General features: G+C 47.2%; 2 non-coding genes across 2 annotated transcripts; both read left to right on the top strand.

Annotated features, from left to right (window-relative positions):
* The first annotated feature begins 9,167 nt into the window (after window positions 1-9,167).
* Window positions 9,168-9,249, top strand: TRNAL-AAG (transfer RNA leucine (anticodon AAG)). Its single transcript has one exon. It is a non-coding gene; the product is annotated as a tRNA-Leu (tRNA).
* Window positions 9,250-9,428: 179 nt separating this feature from the next.
* On the top strand, window positions 9,429-9,502 carry TRNAT-AGU (transfer RNA threonine (anticodon AGU)). The gene has a single exon. It is a non-coding gene; the product is annotated as a tRNA-Thr (tRNA).
* Window positions 9,503-10,058: the final 556 nt, after the last annotated feature.

Here is a 10,058-nt window from a genome sequence, read left to right as displayed (position 1 = left end):
GCGCACAGCACTGCAGCTGTGCGCCATTGTTGTCACACACTTCACACCAAGCGGTCACGGAGGGTGCAGGGCGCTGCTGGGGGCGCCCTGGGCAGCAATATTTAATACCTTATGGCAAAAGAATACATCACATATAGCCATTGAGGCTATATGTATGTATTTAACCCATGCCAGTTATCTAAAACTACGGGAGAAAAGCCCGCCGAAATAGGGGGCGGGGCTTATTCTCCTCAGCACACAGCGCCATTTTCCTGCTCAGCTCCGCTGTGAGGAAGGCTCCCAGGACTCTCCCCTGCACTGCACTACAGAAACAGGGTAAAACAGAGAGGGGGGGCACTTTTTTGGCGATATTTTGATATATTTAAGCTGCTATAAAGAACAACACTTATATAAGGTTGTTCCCATATATATTATAGCGCTTGTGTGTGTGCTGGCAAACTCTCCCTCTGTCTCCCCAAAGGGCTAGTGGGGTCCTGTCTTCGATAAGAGCATTCCCTGTGTGTCTGCTGTGTGTCGGTACGTGTGTGTCGACATGTATGAGGACGATGTTGGTGTGGAGGCAGAGCAATTGCCGATAATGGTGATGTCACCCCCCAGGGAGTCGACACCGGAATGGATGGCTTTGTTTATGGAATTACGTGATAATGTCAGCATATTACAAAAATCAGTTGACGACATGAGACGGCCGGCAAACCAGTTAGTACCTGCCCAGGCGTCTCAGACACCGTCAGGGGCTGTAAAGCGCCCTTTACCTCAGTCGGTCGACACAGACACAGACACTGAATCTAGTGTCGACGGTGATGAAACAAACGTATTTTCAAGTAGGGCCACACGTTATATGATCACGGCAATGAAGGAGGCTTTGCATATCTCTGATACTGCAAGTACCACAAAAAGGGGTATTATGTGGGGGGTGAAAAAACTACCTGTAGTTTTTCCTGAATCAGAGGAATTAAATGATGTATGTGATGAAGCGTGGGTTAACCCAGATAGAAAAATGCTAATTTCAAAAAAGTTATTAGCATTATACCCTTTCCCGCCAGAGGTTAGGGTGCGCTGGGAAACACCCCCTAGGGTGGATAAGGCGCTCACACGCTTATCAAAACAAGTGGCGTTACCGTCTCCTGATACGGCCGCCCTCAGGGATCCAGCTGATAGGAGACTGGAAACTACCCTAAAAAGTATATACACACATACTGGTGTTATACTGCGACCAGCCATCGCCTCAGCCTGGATGTGCAGTGCTGGGGTCGTCTGGTTGGATTCCCTGACTGAAAATATTGATACCCTGGATAGGGACAGTATTTTATTGACTATAGAGCAATTAAAGGATGCTTTCCTTTATATGCGAGATGCTCAGAGAGATATTTGCACTCTGGCATCGAGAGTAAATGCGATGTCCATATCTGCCAGAAGGAGTTTATGGACGCGACAGTGGTCAGGTGATGCGGATTCCAAACGACATATGGAACTATTGCCGTATAAAGGGGAGGAATTATTTGGCGTCGGTCTATCGGATCTGGTGGCCACGGCAACTGCCGGAAAATCCACCTTTTTACCTCAGACCCCCTCCCAACAGAAAAAGACACCGTCTTTTCAGCCGCAGTCCTTTCGGTCCTATAAGAACAAACGGACAAAAGGACAGTCATATCTGCCTCGGGGCAGAGGAAGGGGTAAGAGAGGGCAGCAAGCAGCCCCTGCCCAGGAACAGAAGCCCTCCCAGGGTTCTGCAAAGCCCTCAGCATGACGCTGGGGCCTTACAAGCGGACTCAGGAGCGGTGGGGGGTCGACTCAAGAATTTCAGCGCACAGTGGGCTTGCTCACAGGTGGACCCCTGGATTGTGCAGGTAGTATCTCAGGGTTACAGGTTGGAATTCGAGAAGTCTCCCCCTCGCCGGTTCCTAAAGTCTGCTTTGCCAACGTCTCCCTCAGACAGGGCGACGGTATTGGAAGCCATTCACAAGCTGTTTTCTCAGCAGGTGATAGTCAAGGTACCCCTCCTACAACAGGGAAAGGGGTATTACTCCACGCTATTTGTGGTACCGAAGCCGGACGGCTCGGTAAGACCTATTCTAAATCTGAAATCTTTGAACCTGTACATACAAAAATTCAAGTTCAAGATGGAGTCACTCAGAGCAGTGATAGCGAATCTGGAAGAAGGGGACTTTATGGTGTCCCTGGACATAAAGGATGCTTACCTACATGTCCCAATTTGCCCTTCACATCAAGGGTACCTCAGGTTCGTGGTGCAAAACTGTCATTATCAGTTTCAGACGCTGCCGTTTGGATTGTCCACGGCACCTCGGGTCTTTACCAAGGTAATGGCCGAAATGATGATTCTTCTGCGAAGAAGAGGCGTATTAATTATCCCTTACTTGGACGATCTCCTGATAAGGGCAAGGTCCAGAGAACAGCTGGAGGACGGAGTAGCACTAACCCAAGTAGTGCTGCAACAACACGGGTGGATTCTGAATTTTCCAAAATCTCAGTTGACCCCGACGACACGTCTGCTGTTCCTGGGAATGATTCTGGACACGGTTCAGAAAAAGGTGTTTCTTCCGGAGGAGAAAGCCAGGGAGTTATCCGAACTTGTCAGGAACCTCCTAAAACCAGGGAAAGTGTCTGTGCATCAATGCACAAGAGTCCTGGGAAAGATGGTGGCTTCTTACGAAGCGATTCCATTCGGCAGATTCCACGCACAAACTTTTCAGTGGGATCTGCTGGACAAATGGTCCGGATCGCATCTGCAGATGCATCAGCGGATAACCTTATCGCCACGGACAAGGGTGTCTCTTCTGTGGTGGTTGCAGAGTGCTCATCTGTTAGAGGGCCGCAGATTCGGCATACAGGACTGGGTCCTGGTGACCACGGATGCCAGTCTGAGGTCACACAGGGAAGAAACTTCCAGGGAGTATGGTCAAGCCTGGAGATGTCTCTTCACATAAATATACTGGAGCTAAGAGCGATTTACAATGCTCTAAGTCTGGCAAAACCCCTGCTTCAGGGTCAGCCGGTGTTGATCCAGTCGGACAACATCACGGCAGTCGCCCACGTAAACAGACAGGGCAGCACAAGAAGCAGGACAGCAATGGCAGAAGCTGCAAGGATTCTTCGTTGGGCGGAAGATCATGTGATAGCACTGTCAGCAGTATTCATTCCGGGAGTGGACAACTGGGAAGCAGACTTCCTCAGCAGACACGATCTACACCCGGGAGAGTGGGGACTTCATCCAGAAGTCTTCCACATGATTGTGAACCGTTGGGAAAAACCAATGGTGGATATGATGGCGTCCCGCCTCAACAAAAAACTGGACAGGTATTGCGCCAGGTCAAGAGACCCTCAGGCAATAGCTGTGGACGCTCTGGTAACACCGTGGGTGTTCCAGTCAGTGTATGTGTTCCCTCCTCTGCCTCTCATACCAAAGGTACTGAGAATTATACGGCAAAAGGGAGTAAGAACGATACTAGTGGCTCCGGATTGGCCAAGAAGAACTTGGTACCCGGAACTTCAAGAGATGCTCACGGAGGATCCGTGGCCTCTACCTCTAAGACCGGACCTGCTTCAGCAGGGACCGTGTTTATTCCAAGACTTACCGCGGCTGCGTTTGACGGCATGGCGGTTGAACGCCGAATTCTAAGGGAAAAAGGCATTCCGGAAGAGGTCATTCCTACACTGGTAAAAGCCAGGAAGGAGGTGACTGCACAACATTATCACCGCATTTGGAGAAAATATGTTGCGTGGTGTGAGGCCAGGAAGGCCCCCACGTAGGAATTTCAACTGGGTCGATTCCTACATTTCCTGCAAACAGGATTGTCTATGGGCCTCAAATTGGGGTCCATTAAGGTTCAAATTTCGGCCCTGTCGATTTTCTTCCAGAAAGAATTGGCTTCAGTTCCTGAAGTCCAGACTTTTGTAAAAGGAGTACTACATATACAGCCCCCGGTTGTGCCCCCAGTGGCACCGTGGGATCTTAATGTAGTCTTGGATTTTCTGAAATCCCATTGGTTTGAGCCGCTCAAATCGGTGGAGTTGAAGTATCTTACATGGAAAGTAACCATGCTACTGGCCCTGGCTTCAGCCAGGAGAGTATCAGAATTGGCGGCTTTATCATATAAGAGCCCATATCTGATTTTCCATACGGACAGGGCAGAACTGCGGACACGTCCTCATTTTCTGCCTAAGGTGGTGTCAGCGTTTCACCTGAACCAGCCTATTGTGGTGCCTGCGGCTACTAACGATTTGGAGGATTCCAAGTTGTTGGACGTGGTCCGGGCATTGAAAATATATATTTCAAGAACGGCGGGAGTCAGAAAGTCTGACTCACTGTTTATATTGTATGCACCCAACAAGATGGGTGCTCCTGCTTCTAAGCAGACGATTGCTCGTTGGATTTGTAGCACAATTCAACTTGCACATTCTGTGGCAGGCTTGCCACAACCTAAATCTGTCAAGGCCCATTCCACAAGGAAAGTGGGCTCATCCTGGGCGGCTGCCCGGGGGGTCTCGGCATTACAACTCTGCCGAGCTGCTACTTGGTCAGGGGCAAACACATTTGCAAAATTCTACAAATTTGATACCCTGGCTGAGGAGGACCTGGAGTTCTCTCATTCGGTGCTGCAGAGTCATCCGCACTCTCCCGCCCGTTTGGGAGCTTTGGTATAATCCCCATGGTCCTGACGGAGTCCCCAGCATCCACTTAGGACGTTAGAGAAAATAAGAATTTACTTACCGATAATTCTATTTCTCGTAGTCCGTAGTGGATGCTGGGCGCCCATCCCAAGTGCGGATTGTCTGCAATACTTGTACATAGTTATTGTTAAAAACAAATTCGGGTTGTTATTGTTGTGAGCCGTCTGTTCAGAGGCTCCTACGTTTGTCATACTGTTAACTGGGTTCATATCACAAGTTATACGATGTGATTGGTGTGGCTGGTATGAGTCTTACCCGGGATTCAATATCCTTCCTTATTGTGTACGCTCGTCCGGGCACAGTATCCTAACTGAGGCTTGGAGGAGGGTCATAGGGGGAGGAGCCAGTACACACCACCTAATCCTAAAGCTTTATTTTTGTGCCCTGTCTCCTGCGGAGCCGCTATTCCCCATGGTCCTGACGGAGTCCCCAGCATCCACTACGGACTACGAGAAATAGAATTATCGGTAAGTAAATTCTTATTTTTTCCATATACTTGAATTTTGTTTTTTATTAGTCATTTTGAACAGCACAGTCTTTTTATGGCTGCTCATGCCGCCGTCCGTCCCCGTATATTCATCGCCATCCGCATCACTCCATTGAAAATGTACCTTCCAAGATGGCTGCCGCCTTAGAGGAGATAGTTTCTAAAATACTAGAGGAGGTTCCTCTGTATGTGTATAGGATTATTTTTTTTAAATATATATGCATTATATATATATATATATATATATATATATATACAGATACAGTATATATATATATATATATAAATTTTGGGGGAAGGGGGCAGCCTATTATGTCAGTCCCAGGCCCACAATTTTTGATGGCAGCCCTGCATACATACTTAGCAATAAAGTACAGCACTACCAAGCCCTTGTGGTGCTATAGAAATAAAGGATTCTAATAAAATAATGGTAATAATAATAATAATAATAATAATAATGCTAGGCAGACTTTTTAATGTGATTTATTTTTAAATAAAATATAATATGAAGTAAACTGATTTAAAAAAAAAATAATTATCATAATCATTAAATATATCCATGGTGCAGATACAACATTAGCGCCATCTGTTGTTTATATTTAATAAAGATGTCTAATAAAGGATAATTACACTGTGGATAGAATGTTTTACAGACTGTCCACAACATTGATGCTTATGGTTTGCAAAGTGGTTGAGCGTTGATGACATTTTCCACTTATTCTTTAAGGTTCGCGCACATTGATGTGGAAAATGCCTCCTGTTTGTTTTTATATTTTTCCATTTGTCAAATGTATTTTCATGAATGTAATGAAGCCCTTACCTGGAGACCTAAAAGGAGGTTGTTTCTCTTCTTGGGATCCAGTCATGTACGGAGATTCTGGGTCTCTAGTTTTTTTCTTTCTTTTTTTCATGTTTTACTTTTTTTCTTAAATGTTATATTTGTTTGTGCACCTCTGTGTCATCATTGATGCACCTCTGTGTCATCATTGATGCACCTCTGTGTCATCATTGATGCACCTCTATGTCATCATTGATGCACCTCTATGTCAACATTGATGCACCTCTATGTCAACATTGATGCACCTCTGTGTCATCATTGATGCACCTCTATGTCATCATTGATGCACCTCCATGTCATCATTGATGCACCTCTATGTCATCATTGATGCACCTCTGTGTCAACATTGATGCACCTCTGTGTCATCATTGATGCACCTCTATGTCATCATTGATGCACCTCTATGTCATCATTGATGCACCTCTATGTCATCATTGATGCACCTCTATGTCATCATTGATGCACCTCTATGTCATCATTTATGCACCTCCGTGTCATCATTGATGCACCTCCGTGTCATCATTGATGCACCTCCGTGTCATCATTGATGCACCTCCGTGTCATCATTGATGCACCTCTATGTCAACATTGATGCACCTCTGTGTCATCATTGATGCACCTCTATGTCATCATTGATGCACCTCTATGTCATCATTGATGCACCTCTATGTCATCATTGATGCACCTCCGTGTCATCATTGATGCACCTCTGTGTCAACATTGATGCACCTCTGTGTCATCATTGATGCACCTCTGTGTCATCATTGATGCACCTCTGTGTCATCATTGATGCACCTCCCTCTATATCATCATTGATGCCAGGGCCGTAACTACGTGTGTGCCAAGTGGGCTTGGCACACAGCGCAGTTGCCCTGAGGGCGCACGGCCAGCGGCATGTAATGAGTCAAATTGACTCATTACATGCCGCCTCTGAAGTCTGCGCCGTGCGCCGCCGCCGCACTGGGGAGGAGAGCAGCGCTGGGCAGCGATGAAGGAGGAGGAGGGAGGGGGACTGGAGCCGCAGCAGCGCTATTTCATTGGTAGTAAGCGCCGCTGCAGCTGTCCCCTCTTCTTCCGTATTGGCTGCCTGGCGCTGCTGTGGATGCTGGGATGCGGTTCCTCCATCCCAGCATCCACAGCAGCGCCAGGTAGCCAATACGGAAGAAGAGGGGACAGCTGCAGCGGCGCTTACTACCAATGAAATAGCGCTGCTGCGGCTCCAGTCCCCCTCCCTCCTCCTCCTTCTCACCTGCCTGCACCGAGGGAGCTGCACGAGGAGCCTGACTGCCAGATGGTAAGTATCTTTCTTTCTCTCTCCCTCTCTCTCTCTCTCTCTCTCTCTCTCTCGGGGACACCGTCTGCCATAATGTGTAAAAAGGGGGCCTGGCTGCCGCAATGTGTAAAAAGGGGGACTGGCTGCCGCAATGTGTAAAAAGGGGGACTGCTTGCCGCAATGTGTAAAAAGGGGGACTGGCTGTCGCAATATGTAAAAAGGGGGACTGGCTGCCACAATGTGTAAAAAGGGGGACTGGCTGCCGCAATGTGTAAAAAGGGGGACTGGCTGCCGCAATGTGTAAAAAGGGGGACTGCTTTCCGCATTGTGTAAAAAGGGGGAATCTGCCTGCCGTAATGTGTAAAAAGGGAGACTGCCTGCCGCAATGTGTAAAAAGGGGGAATCTGCCTGCCGTAATGTGTAAAAAGGGAGACTGCCTGCCGCAATGTGTAAAAAGGGGGACTGGCTGCCGTAATGTGTAAAAAGGGGGACTGGCTGCCGCAATGTGTAAAAAGGGGGACTGGCTGCTGCAATGTGTAAAAAGGGGGACTGGCTGCCGCAATGTGTAAAAATGGGGACTGTCTGCTGTAATGGGTAAAAAGGGGGATGCTGTCTGCTGTAATGTATAAAAGGGGCTCTACCTGGTGTAGTGGCGCTACTGTGCAGCATAATTTGAATAATGGAGACTACTGTGCACCGTTGTATGAATTGCTATTATTTTGTGACCACGCCCCTTCCCCATGAAGCCACGCCCCTATATATTTTTGGCGCGCGCCAATGTCATTTCTTGCACACAGCGCTAAAATGCCTAGTTACGGCACTGATTGATGCACCTCTGTGTCATCATTGATGCACCTCTGTGTCATCATTGACAGTGTTAAGACTATTTGACATAAAGTTGGAGAACTATCATTTTACATCCTTTCTGTCCAATTCAGACATTTTCATTTTTTTCACTTAGCCAATTCTGCTTTGTACCTATAAGTTACTGTGTAAGCTATTCACCACAGCAATAATACAAGCCCCAAGAGGGATGAAATTAGGAAAAATGCCATGTGATGTATACCATTAAAACAGCATATGGTGATTTGTTTTTGTAGAGACTTTGAAAATGAAACCATGATTGTCGTCAGACCCCTCTGCCGATAGTTGAAGCTGGACAACACAACGTCTTCTTGGTTCTAGTTTAAGCATCTTTGTTAACCAATTTTTATACACACAGTGGGCGGTGGCTCCCCAGATATTTATACAACATATAGCTATGGCTTTGCTGCGCTCCCCCCTGCCGGCATTCTTGCGGTCGGGATCCTGGCATCAGTATTCTAATCGCTGGGATCCCGTACACAACCCACATAAACAGCTTGTTAATGTACTGTACAATAATAATTTTTAGCGCATGTCAATGTGTGGTCAGTGAATTGTCAAGTGCCTGATAAATGTTACGTTTATCGTCACTATCGATACTTGACTACTCTCCTGAAAAGGCCGGGAGGCTCCCAGAAATCGGATGGCACTCCTGCTTCCCCTCGGGGAAGTGGGCAAGTCATCCCGCTCGCTCCCCCCCCCCTCACCGTACTCACAGCTCACGACCTTTGCTGCCCGCGGCATCCCATTACATAGAAAAATGGGCCGGGGTGATGACGCAATTTGCACTAAATCGCGTCATCATAGCCCCACCCCCACTTTGCAATACCAATAATGACGGCATTATAAAGTGGAGAGGCGGGTCTACAAAGATGCAATTGCATCACCATGCCCCTGCACCACCTCTTCCATGCCCTCTCTTGGGTGACATGGCTGCTTCCTCAGCCAAAAAGTAGGTATGTCCCTCTCACAGAGCTGCAACACATGGAGTGAGAACAGCCACACAGTGCACAGCTGGTAGCGTGGCCGAGCGGTCTAAGGCGCTGGATTAAGGCTCCAGTCTCTTCGGAGGCGTGGGTTCAAATCCCACCGCTGCCAAATATCTTTTTTTCTCCACTTAATAAATGATATTGTCTACATTACAATTTTAATTAAATTTGATGTCATTTTATTGTATTGAAAAAAAGTTCCAAATGTTTTCTCAATGGTTCTAGCAGACCACAATGAAACGGACAACAATTAAAAAAAAAATCAAAAAGGGCATCCCTTGGCTATCTGGTGCTGTGGCTTAGTTGGTTAAAGCGCCTGTCTAGTAAACAGGAGATCCTGAGTTCAAATCTCAGCAGTGCCTACATTTTTATTTGGGCTAAATAAAAGGTCAGTCCGGAGTGTGAAAACATTGATTAGTAAAAGAAATTTGCCAGACTGATCAATTGAGTCTTGTAAGGAAAAATTAGCTGATAAGAAACTTGCAGGCCAACCCTGTAACCACAGTTGTATTGGCATGGGAAGCAGGGCCAGATTAAGGTTTGTTGGGGCCAAATGGTCCGTAATGTATACTGGAGATGTTATAAAAAGTATAATATGTAAATACTCCCAGCACCACAAGTGTGTTGAATACACTGCAGTGTCCAATGGCGGATTTCCCATTAGGCATATAAGGCGCATGCCTATGGTCACTACTTACTGAGGGTGGCACTGCTGGCTTCCATGCATTAGAGCCCCAGTAGACTGCTGGCCTGATGAAGACCCCTGGAGGCCATGTGTTTCCCTTTTATTTCCTTTTCCACTATGGCAAATTGTGGTGCAGAAGGTGGGGTGAGGTAGGTGCTGCCTTGGCTGTCCAAAGACACCCTGACATAAAGGGGGAGGAGTTCTCAGTGAAGTGATTTTAGGGTGGGCAGCCA

The sequence above is a fragment of the Pseudophryne corroboree genome, chromosome 6 (assembly GCF_028390025.1).
Source record: "Pseudophryne corroboree isolate aPseCor3 chromosome 6, aPseCor3.hap2, whole genome shotgun sequence".
NCBI classification, from domain to species: domain Eukaryota; kingdom Metazoa; phylum Chordata; class Amphibia; order Anura; family Myobatrachidae; genus Pseudophryne; species Pseudophryne corroboree.
The sequence above is the reverse complement of the archived record's forward strand: the minus strand, read 5'-3'. Positions and strand labels throughout refer to the sequence as shown.